This window comes from Nomascus leucogenys, chromosome 19, assembly GCF_006542625.1.
Source record: "Nomascus leucogenys isolate Asia chromosome 19, Asia_NLE_v1, whole genome shotgun sequence".
In the NCBI taxonomy this organism is placed as follows: domain Eukaryota; kingdom Metazoa; phylum Chordata; class Mammalia; order Primates; family Hylobatidae; genus Nomascus; species Nomascus leucogenys.
Window position 1 is genome coordinate 47,272,040 of NC_044399.1, and position 12,294 is coordinate 47,284,333.

Sequence of the window (12,294 nt, forward strand, 5' to 3'; positions counted from 1 at the left end):
CTATTTTCCCAAAGAGATCAAGTAGGAAAAAAAATAATATGAACTTATCATATGTTAAATTTATTCATTCATTTCTTCATTGAGCATGTGCTCCTGCCTGCTATGCCTAAGGCACTATGCCAGGCACTGAGATACCAGGGCAAATAAGACAGAGCCAGGCCCATGAGTACCTCATAGTTTAGCAGGCACCCACACCAGTTATAGCAACAAAGTGTTACAGGTACCATGATAGAATTCTGCATAGTCATTACAGAAAGGGCCCAAAAAGCCAGAGCTGGGTTCAACCTGTGGAAGCTCAAACTGCACAGAAGAGATGAGAAAGAGTGGCTTGGCCAAAAATGCATGACATTTCAGATACATGTCCAAGCATCACTTTTCTATATAGTCTGTCATTAAGGGAGTGATGTGTCCCAATACAAAATAATTTATTTCTGGCAGTAATAACAGGCATGCTTAGTAGCTATGGTATTGGCTCAGTCAATATGTGTGAGATGTTTTTAATTGAGGTTGATGATTTATATTTTCTTCTACAGAACAGTTCACAATTACTGACAAACATTTCCAGTTCTCAGCTAGCTGATCTACAAATAAAACAAAGCAGTGGTTCAACTCATTCTGCAACAATTTTCTAGCCCAGTGCCTACCAAATTCGCACATCCTAGAGCTGTGACTTCACTATTTAAGATATATCTGGTGAAATCTGAACAGGGTCTGATATGATTTGGATTCGTGTCCTCACCCAAATCTCACATTGGATTATAATCCCCAATGTTGGAGGAGGGGCTTGGTGGGAGGTAACTGGATCAACAGAGGCAGACGTCCCCCTTGCTGTTCTCATGATAGTGAATGAGTGCTCATAAGATCTGATTGTTTAAAAGTACGTAGCACCCCCACTTTGCTCTGTCTTCCCCCTTCTCCAGCCATGTAAGATGTGCCTGCTTCCCCTTCACCTTTTGCCATGATTAAAAGTTTCTCAAGGCCTCCACAGCCATGCTTCCTGTACAGCCTGCAGAACTGTGAGTCAATTAAGCTTCTTTACCCAGGCTCAGGTAGTTCTTTATAGCAATGCAAGAATGGACTAATACAGAAAAAGAGTGGGATATTGTTATAAAGATACCTGAAAATGTGGAAGTGACTTTGGAACTGGGTAATGGGCAGAGGTGGAAACAGTTTGGAGGGCTCAGATGAAGACTGGAAGATAAGGGAAAGTTTGGAACTTCCTAGAGACTTGTTGAATTGTTGTGACCGGAACGTTGATAGCGATATGAACAATAAAGTCCAGGCTGAGGTGGTTTCAGATGCAGATGAGGAACTTATTGGGAACTGGAGCAAAGGTCACTTTTGTTACACATGAGCAAAGAGGTTGGTGGAATTTATATTTAAAAGGGAAGCAGAGCATAAAAGTTTGGAAATTTTGCAGCCCAGCCATGTGGTAGAAAAGAAAAACCCATTTTTCTGGGTAGGAATTCAAGTCAGCTGCAGAAACTTGCATAAGTAAAAAGGAGCTGAATGTTAACAGCCAAAACAATGGGAAAAATGCCTAGAAGGCATTTCAGAGACCCTTGTGGCAGCCCCTCCCATAACAGGTCCAGAGGTCTAGGAGAGAAGAATGGTTTTCTGGGCCTGACCCAGAAAAGTTTGAGTAACCTTGGTTGAGCAAAGTTGCTCAAACCCTGAGCAATCTTGGGACACTGCTCCATGTGTCCCAGCCATTCCAGCTCCAGCCATGGCTAAAAGGGCCCCAGATATGTCTCAGGCCACTGCTCCAGAGGGTACAAGCCATAAGCCAGGCAGCTTTCATGTGGTATTAAGCCTGCGGGTACAGAGAGGGTGAGAGTTGAGGCTCGGAAGCCTCTGCCTAGATTTCAAAGGATGCATGGAAACACCTGGATGTCCAGGCAGAAGTCTGTTACAGGGGCAGAGCCCTCATGAAGAATCTCTACCAGAGCAGTTCAGGGGGGAAATGTAGGGTTGGAGCCCCAACACAGAGCCCCCACTGGGGCACTGCCTATTGAAACTGTGAAAAGAGGGTCACTGTCCTCCAGATCCCAGAATGGTAGATCTACCAACAGCTTGCACCATGTGCCTGGAAAACCCACAGGCACTCAATGCCAGCCCATGAAAGCAGACAAAGGGGCTGTATCCTGCAGAGCCTCAGAGGCAGAGCTGCCCAAGTCCTTGGAAGCTCACCCCTTGCATCAATGTGGCCTGGATATGAGACATGGAGTCAAAAGAGATCATTTTGGAGCTTTAATAACTGCCCTGCTGGGTTTTGGACTTGCATGGGGCCTGTAGCCCCTTTGTTTTGGCTAAGTTCTGCTTTTGGAATGGGTGTATTTACCCAATGCCTATACCCCCATTGTATCTTGGAAGTAACTAACTTTTTTGTTTTATTTTACAGGCTCATGAGCAAAAGGGACTTGCCTTGTCTCAGATGAGACTTTGGGCTGTGGACTTTTGAATTAATGCTGAAATGAGTTAAGATTTAGGGGGGACTATTGAGAAGGGATGATTGTGTTTTGAAATGTGAGAAAGACATGAGATTTGGGATTGACAGGGGTGGAATGATATGGTTTGGATTTGAGTCCTCACCCAAATCTCATGTCAAATTGTAATTCCCGATGTTGGAGGAGTGGCCTTGTGGGAGGGTGATTAGATCATGGGGACAGACTTCCCCCTTGCCATTCTCATAATAGTGAGAGAGTTCTCACAAGATCTGGTTGTTTAAAAGTGTGTAGCACCTCCCCCTTCACTCTTTCTTCCCCCCTTCTCCAGCCATGTAAGATGTGCCTGCTTCCTCTTCACCTTCTGACATGATTGTAAGTTTCCTGAGGCCTTCCCAGCCATGCTTCCTATACAGCCTGCAGAACTGTGAGTCAATTAAACCTCTTTTCTTGATACCTAGTCTCAGGTAGTTCTTTATAGCAATGTGAGAACAGATTAATACAGGATTTTAGTTTAGTTAATAGTATTATACTAATGCTAAGTTTCTTAGTTTTGAAAATTATACTATAGTTATACAGATATTAAAACTGGGGAACTTGAGGAAGGCAATATATGGGAATACTTTGTACTAGTTTTGCAACTTTTCTATCAATTTAAAATTAGTTTCAAGTTAAAAGTAAATAAATGTATGTACATAGATATAAATATAGATAGGTATATGCATATTTTCCATTTTTATGAGATCAGTGCTACTCAAAGTGTGTTCCACAAACCTTTTATTACCAATCGTAGACAAGCTAAAGCTAAATATAGAAAATGGAAGCAAGCATTTAGAAACTTTTATAACAATTTGACATTTCTGAAATATTTAAGCATATGATTCTTTTCCTAGAAGTTCATTTTTATCACATTTTTTTAAAGCATCAGTCTGTATTAGGATTCTCCAGAGAAACAGAGCCAACAGGATATGTGTGTGTGTGTATATGTATAGATAGGGATTTATTTTAAGGAATTGGCTCATGTAATTGTGGAACCAAAATCCAAAGAAATCGGATGGGGTAGACCAGCAGGCTGGAGATTCGGGGAAGAGATGCAGAGTTCAAAGGCAGACTACTGACAGAATTCCTTCTTGCTCAGAGAAGGTCAGTCTCTGTTCTCTTAAGGCCTTCAACTGATTAGATGAGGCCCATCCACATTATGAATCATAATCAGCTTTACTCAAAGTCTACTGATTTAAACATGAATCTCACCCAAAAATCACCTTCACAGAAATATCCAGAATAACATTTGACCAAATATCGGCACTGTAGTCCAGATAAGTTGGTGCATAAAATTAATCATCATATAGTCCATGACAGATTAAAAAATTAAAAAGAAAAAAAAAAGTCCTGCATTGGAGATATTTTGAGAAGCTTTGTGTCATGTAACTTTTAATAGTCTACCAAATGGTTGTATTAATTTAAAAATTCAGACTAAGATTGCTTATTTCATATGGGAACAGGGAAAAATCCTGGGAGCAGTGTCCTGCGTGGTGTGGGGAGAGGAGGATCTAACCACTTTTTAATTCTGACCAATGAGCCTGAACCATTAAAATCTACCTTTGTATTGCTCTAATTCAGAGTTCCCAAACTGTCTCATGTCACAGCATTTTGTATCCCTGTAATTTTTTCACAGAGTCCCTAGGCAAAAAGAAATATCTACCCCAAATTCCATTTATCCAGTAGTTAAGTCCCAACAACTTAGTTGTTCAAAAAAAATTATACACATAAATCAAAAGAAAAGATTTATTTCATTCTTAAATACTCGGTTACTTGTAAAAGGATGTGTGTGCCCGAGGTCAAGAGATCAAGACAATCCTGGCCAACATAGTGAAACCCCGTCTCTACTAAAAATACAAAAATTAGTTGGGTGTGGTGGCGTGTACCTGTAGTCCCAGCTACTTGGGAGGCTGGGACAGGAGAATTGCTTGAACCCAGGAGGCAGAGGTTGCACTGAGCTGAGATCACACCACTGTACTCCAACCTGGCAACAGAGTGAGACTCCATCCAAAAAAAAGAAAAAGGGATGTATATGCCAATTGGGCACCAAATACCTTCTCAAATCTTGGAACCCATGTGGACACAAGCACCTTCACCTCCTATTCCACACTGATTTTCTCTGGGTACTTGCATTTTACAACAACTGCTGAAAACTCAGCTTCCCAAAGACAGGACATTTTTGAAAGAAATGTAGCGCAATCTAATGTTGGAACAATGAACTACCTTGAGCTAATAGTTCAGTTGATATCCAACAGATGTCAGGTGCCACTATACTTCCTTGATATTTAAACTATGCCACAGCCCCCCTCTAAGTTTGCTGCAAAGTCTTGGGTGCCTAGGACACAGTTTGGGAGTCATGACTCTATTCTTTTCCAATTTTTAATTCCATTTTCTCTTCTGCAAAATAAAAGCATGTTCTTTAAGTGTCTAGTAACTACCTCTGTTAAACCTAAGGTTATGTAGAATATAACACTTACTGTTATGTCATAACTCTGAGCTTTCACTGCTAGCAATCACAAGGTTGTATATTCTCTTTTCATTCTTTATCTGTGGTGAACATAGTAGACGAGATGACCTCCAGTGGCCAGGCATCTCAAACATATGCCTAAGAGAGCACAACAAAATATTTTGCTTTGTGTTATATTTAAACCAGAATACAGTTCTTAACTATGTTACTTTTTAACAGATAATTAGATCAAGACTGAAAGAAACACAAAAATACATATAATTTGGTATACTTCTCACTAATGGTTAACCATTTTCAATCATGTCTTAATCTAATTCTGATTTTTCTGACCAATTATATTTATCTCACTCACCCTAAATTCTTATAATTGTAGCCAAAAGTCCCTTAGATCATAAAAGTGACTCTGACAACAGTTCTTTGGGGCTTACACTCAGCTTGAAATCAAAAGCCTTTGTTTTCTTCCTCTGGGTCAATATCTTCTCATCATAACTGTTGTCATCATCATCAGAATATGAACTATTTATCTTGTTTGGCCAGTGTCAACAGTTGGAGAAATCACTTCTCTCTGTCTCATATTTCTAGCTTTCTCCTGTTTGATTTTCCATAGGCAGAGGAAAGGAGAAAGAGAGAGAAAATCTCTCATATCGCCTGCAAGATTGTTCCTTCCTAACAACAAGACTCCCTCCCCCGACCTTTCTGAAGCTTCTTTTATCTACTATTTACTAGCAGCTACATACATTGATACAACCTGTCTCTGATATTAAGCTCCTGTCTTGTAATGGAGACCATATTGCCTTTCCAGGATAAATCCAAGCTTATCAAAACACTTTTGAAAACCTCTTTCATAATAAACAGAACACAATTTTAGATAGTGGCACAGAGTGACTTCGCACCCTACGACAGAGGTCTGATGCCAGAATGCTGTACAGTGGTGCCCTACCCACGATCTCATTTTCACCAACCTGATGCTGAACCTCCCCCTTCTTTCTTGCTGGGGCTTTTCTATAAATCAGTTGTCAACAAATATATTGGATTCTTTACACTTTGATCTACTTAACATTTTGAAAGAGGTATTCACTCAACTCCAAGTTCCTTTCCAATTACCTGGCGGGGTTTGGTGGGGAGCAGTTAGCTAGCTGGATACCTGTTTGAAGCAGGTGTCCCAGAAGCCACCTTGCTGTGCATAGACGTCAGCTGGCATACAGCCTTCAGTAGGAAGGCTGATGGAAGGTAAGCAGTAAAAATTAAAAGCCTAGGAAAAGTACAGGCCCCCGAGCCAGAGCAGAGCAGGGCAGTTGAGTGACGGTTCCTTCTGAGAGCAGGGCGGGAACAATTTCTTGCCCTGCTCCTGGGGATGAAAGTCAAGTCTAAACTTTTTTGCAACAGTGACTAATTCCCCATCAGAGAGCCTCCTGCGATTGCAGAGCTAATTTCATGAGTGGTAAATGAAGGGTCTCTCAAAGTGAGAGCTGACAGAGGAAGAAACAGAGAAAAAGTAAAAGCAAATCCCTAAACATTACCCACATTGCAAAACAGAAGGGAATTTTCAGAAGCAATGAGAGAGAACGGCCCACCTCCAGATCTCCCTCAGACATGTTTTCTTCCTTCCTGACTCATTGAGTTTCTTTAGGAAAGCCTGGTGAGAAGGGATTATGAAGCAGGCAAGGGAGCCAGCGTTTTCTGGCAACACAGGGCATTTTGATTTCAGAATCTGCAAATCTTCAAGAACAGACCCGGTGTGCTAGTGTTCTAGGCTGGAGTCCAGCAGCAGTTCAGCTGCAGATGAAGCAAATCAGCTAGTTGGTGCTGTCAGCCAGAGACCCAAGGACTTTCCTGGTGCTACACCTCTCTGGAAGTTTGAAGATGTTGGGACAGGTTTGCCTTCTGAAATGTGCAAATGTCACCAGCCGGGAGTGGCAGATGCCAGGAGGCATCTGAAAACAGATCTCCATCTGGCCATGGGCTAGGCTTCCTGGGACACAGATTAGAATAGTTTGAAACAAAGGGGCGGAAGCACCGGCTAAGCTTTTCACATATTGTTATGGTCTCTGGGTCACTTCCTGCCTTTGGAATTTATTTCCTTTCCAGGTTCAGCAAAATTCAATGAATGACAAGAAAGAGGCTGGGGTTTGTCTTTGCCTCTGGCCCAGTCGAGGGGCGGCTCTGCCTCTGTGAACTTGTACCTCTGCAGTGGTTGCATTCTCCCGCACTGTTTGTTCACACTGAGCCCAGCATGGGGGAAGCTTCAGGATGCAACAATAAATTAGGGAAGGGAGCCATCTCCAGTTGAGTCAGATAAAGCCTCTTGTTCCTAGAAAACAGAAAAGGAAAGAATAGATTGGGAAGGGCAAAAATGATGTTTTATCAAGGAGAGCTCCTTCTCACCAGCTCCTCATTCAGAGACGCAACCAGCTTTGAAGGTAGGAGGCCGAACGTGGCGCCATGCAGTCGCGCCTCCCACCTCCTGGAGTCAGCCAGTAGGCCAGATAGGTACACAGGACAGTGACATTTGCTACACAACAGTGATCTGCTTTGTTTTCTTTTACCAGTATTTAATTTGCACTTTGTTCCAACAGGGACTTCAAGTAGCAATAACTGCCTTTCTGACAGCATTTTCACGCTCATTTTGGGCACTTTGAAGCTAACATGAATGCATATTGCAAAATCCTTCTGCAGCCCCCGGCAATCCCTGTACATCCACTGCAGTTCTGCAGTGCAGAGACCCCCAGAGGCCAAGGCAGACTCCTTTTCCCCAACAGCTGCAGGACCCTATCAAAACTTAATGTGATCCCTGCTGCCCCTGTCATTTCTTTGAGAAAGAGTGTGTCTCTCTGAATAGTGATCCACCGTCATGAACAAGTTCCTTCCGAAAGCCAGCTCATACAGCCCTTGTCAGGAAGAATCTCGTAGAGCCTGTCCACATGTCCAGAGTCCATCTCTCTCTAGACCAGGAGGTCAGAGTTCATAGCTTTCGAGGAAGGGGTAATTTTTGACCCCACCTTTAGTCTAAACACAGCTAAACTAGCAGCAAAGCTATTGTAAATAAAAAGGAAGTTGCAACTAGTGATCAGCCTTTCTCCTGGTGCCACTCAATCTCCAGAAATAAGAACTAAAGCTTCCCCTCCATCAGTTTAAACAATCTCTTTGCTCGAGGCTGCAGATGCCACCACTATTGAGAGCTAGCAGTGACAGGGCTGCTGCCTTGGGTTATCACTGTGGCTCAGGCGTCAGTCAAATTGACCTTTTCAGATTGCACCAACACATCTGGCATTCACAGAAATGGTCTCCTATGACCTTCACAATAATTGTTCCTAACCACTTTAGGAAGTTCTGGGGGAAGGAAGTAAGTAGGTAGGGCAGAGATGGCTGTATAAATACCAGGGTCAGGAACACCTGTAGAGTACAAAAGCAACAAGAAGCCTGCCCAAGAGTCCCAACTTTCCTCCATGAAAAAGTGCTCTGTCAGATTCAGGCATTATGTTTCCATATAAAAGTATAACCCAGGTCTGGGAAATTTATAAATCATTACTTTTAAACTTTACAGAATCTAATTGCACGGGGCTGGCAGGGAGCCAGGAATCTGCATTTTTATCAAGCCCACCTGCTGCCACTAGGACAAGTGGTCTGTGGCTCAGACTTTGGAACACTGTGCTATAAGGAATTGTGAGTCATTGTCAGGTTAGCATGGAGGAACTGGTAACACAGAGGAATATTGCACCTGGATTCCAGGCCAGGCTTTGGCAGTCTGTATGACCGACCCTGGGTAAGACAATTTAATTCTCTGAGACTAAAGGCCTCAGGACTAGACAGAAGACCTTCAAAAATTTAGAAATAGGTTCTAAATTATGGCCCAAAGGCCTACAAATTTGGAGCACTGGTCCAAACAGAAGGACCAGGGTTCTGCAGGCATGCCCTGAACACTCACTGAAGTTCTTCATTGCAGAAAACTCCAGCAGCCAAGGTGGAACCTCTTGCCCAGGGCTGCAGTCCTAGAACTCTGTGGTCGTGGGATGCAAGAACTGCATCTTTGCTTACAGCCATTTCCAAGTAGGAGAAGATTCTATTTGTGTAGTGCATTATACGCATTATTTTTTAAATTCTCACTTAACCCTAGTATCATTAGTCTCCTTTTGAAGATGAGAGAATTGAAGATCAAAGACGTGAAATAACTTGCCCTAATTCCCCCAGGTCTCACGGCTATAGAATGCTTGAACTGAAATTTCAATTCATGTCTTCCAAGATCCAGGTTCCATTTTCTTTCCACAAAACCATTCAGAACTGGAAGTTTTGCTGTGGCCATTCTGAAGGCCTGGCTGTTTGGAAACCCTCCAGATACCCTCACCTCTCACTGACATCCATCCCACACCTGTTCACCACTCTACTTTAGAATCTCACACACCCTCAGTCTTTCCTCCATCCCTGACCTCCAGCTGATCCCTCAGCTGCACTCATTTCTTATCCCTACAACTTCTTGACTTCCAGTGATTAAAATACATCAGCTGCCACTTCTCTTGGGCTGAGGAGGGTCTTCCTGGCCCACAACTACTCCAGCCACTGACTTCAAGATCAAGTCAGCTGGGTCCTGGAGAACTCAGTGTATCCCTAAGGATTTCCATGAATTGAGACTCTTTAAATGAATGCTTAAGAGGCATTTGTGCACTTACTGATTCTAACCCACACACACAAGCACATACATACAAAGAAATACGCACATACACATACACATACACATGCACATACACATACACACAGAGATCTCTTCTCAACTCAGGGCAGAGATATAGAAAACCCCGGGGGAGAAACCAGTGCCCTTCTATTAGGAGATGACACATCAAACTTCAACTTCCTAATAATAGTGATTATTCTGGGATGCTGGGCACCCCCTAGTGGGAGTAATGGAGAGAGAAGACAGACTGTTTTGATGCTGTTCTCAATAACCCATTCCACCCACAACTTCCTGCCCCTTCGCTGCCTTCTCCTTCCAGCCCATCTCACTGTTCTTGGAATGACTCATTCTTCCCACGATGATTGGGCCTTTTGCCCCATAAAACCCTCCCTCTCTTTACAGACATAATGGACTAAAATTAAGCAGAAGGCAACTCAGGCAGAACAGCAGGAAAAACTTCCTATGGGGAGAGCTCTCGAAATCTGAAATGACCTTATAAGGCAAACTAAGTAAGACCTAACTGCACTGGGCAGAACAATAGAGAATATCTCGGAAAGATATTCTTGGAGATGAAGAGGATGAGGGAAAAGCTATTTCCCTGATTTCATATATTAATGCCCCCATCCAACACTCTCAGACTGATTTCAGGACAATATAAATGCCCTGTGCGACATCTAACCCCTTTTAAGGCCAAGAGAACACCCAACATTTATACATTTGAAATAAACAGATGAAGCCTGTCCCAGCAGAGTGGCAGCTCATCCGTGAACTGGGCACTATGTAGCACTGTGGGACATTCTGAACATTTGTGTACTAATACCCACTCTTTTCAAGGCCACTGCCATAGCTTCCCACGATGGGATGAGTCCTACTATATGGTAAACAATAAAGTGTTTTCTGAGTGTTTACATTATACCAGGCTCAAGATTCATAAGCATTTTTAAGACATGCCCACATCTAGTTCAGTCCCTTCTCCAAACAGGGGCCTTAATAAAAGATAGGGAGAGTAACATATTTAAGTGCATGCGCTAGGAATCCTTCTGGGCATATTCAAAGTTCTTATTTTAGTTAAGTATTTGATAACTTGTTCACTGGGTAAGGGGCCAGCCAGTCTCACCTTGGGCACCAGTGCCTGTCTCTAGTAGATGTGACAATTGTATAGCACCCGCCTTCATGCAGAGCTTTGGTTGTTATGATCTTATTCCTTCCTAGATTTGAGTCATCAGCTCATTAGTGCCCATTCAACTTAGCCTTCCTCTGATGAATCCCCTAAAACCTTGCTCATAATTTTACCGATACCAGCAGAGGATTTTCTCTGCTATGCCTCCTGCTTCATCTGGCGCCTAGTGACTTGGACAGTCTAATCTCACAACTGCTTACAATGTTAATCCCTTTCATCTCTTCTTTTAGAACCATTTGGTGATGTTCATCTTTCTGACAACCAAGAACCTTGGAAGAATCTCTCGCCTCAGGCGCTCCTATTTTTGTGCCTAGCTCTGCCGCCTTCCAAATCACCAGAGGCATCATAGAATGCAACTGTCTGTGGAGGGTTGGAAGACAAATTGGACACAAATTCATTGGACGGCTGAAGGAAAAAAGAAAGGTCAAGGAGGCTCCAGCTTGGCCAGCCTCGCAGGCCTGACAGCAGAAGCTAGAATTCTTTCTTTTCTAACTTGGGCTTGAGTTAAAGGCATTTTTTTTAGTCCAGAGATCTTTGGCCTTCACTCCAAACAGAACACTCAGTGGGTAGAGCAAGGCTGTCTGTTGGCAGGAAGGGCACGCTGACTTCTGGCCCTAATGCCTTCCCTAACCTGGAAAAACACAAAAGCTGTGGTGAGTTAGCTGTGCCACCTGGAGTGTTCTGTCAGTATGTAGAATGTTCTAAATCACGTAAGGGGCCTTGCCTTTGTAAAGAAGAGTGGTGATGTGTTTATGGGCTCAGAGAAGAAAACATATGGAGAGAAAATGAGAATTAAGAAGAGTAAACCTAACTAGTGGCTGCTTTGGGTGTCTAGACGACAAGTAAAACTCAGAAAAGAGGCCCCAGTTCTGAGAGGCAGAGATAAGGGAACTTCCACTACATCTGTCTCTATTTTCAGAAGAGATAAAAACCAAATCATAAATCTAAAGATGAAGGTACATTCATCTAGGGAGAGGACTAAACAAGCTGTTATATTTCAAACAGCTATTAGGATTGCAAAAATGAACACTTTTAACTTGCTAGTGGAAGCATTTCTTTCCCGCAAGTCACCTTGGATCAGATTAGACAACAAAGAGAAGATAACAAAAAATTATTTTTTTGTGCAGGCTAAGAAGCATTATTTTAGGCTCTCTGTACTAAGCTAGATTCCTGTCCTGGATGTTTTCCAAGAAAAAGCAAAAAGTGAGCAACCAGAGCAGTTACGGGAAATTCAAGTGTGTGCTTTGTTGGTAAGGATGAGAACGGGGGGTTCCGCTGCCCCAGAGCTGCAAATGAAATCAATGGTCTGCAGCTTGGGAGGTGACCAGAGGACCCAGGCCACTGGATCAGGCGCTTAGAGAGCCAGCATGAGCCTTCAAGGCAGTGCTTGTGGGCAGGAGGACAGGTCTGAGCTTCCTGCCAGTGCCTATGGCAAGTTGGATATCTATCTGCCAGTATCCCCAAGGGAAGGAGTTCTGTGCCAGCTGGAGCTCTCTCA

General features: G+C 43.0%; 1 long non-coding RNA gene across 1 annotated transcript in view; it reads right to left on the reverse strand.

The window, feature by feature from the left end:
• Positions 1-12,294, reverse strand: part of LOC105738602 — a 111,756-nt gene that overhangs the window by 24,473 nt on the left and 74,989 nt on the right. The window contains exons 4-5 of the long non-coding RNA XR_004027035.1: positions 7,134-7,261; positions 4,961-5,088 (exon numbers count right to left, since the gene is read on the reverse strand). This is a non-coding gene — a long non-coding RNA (uncharacterized LOC105738602). The remainder of the gene's footprint in view (positions 1-4,960; positions 5,089-7,133; positions 7,262-12,294) is intronic.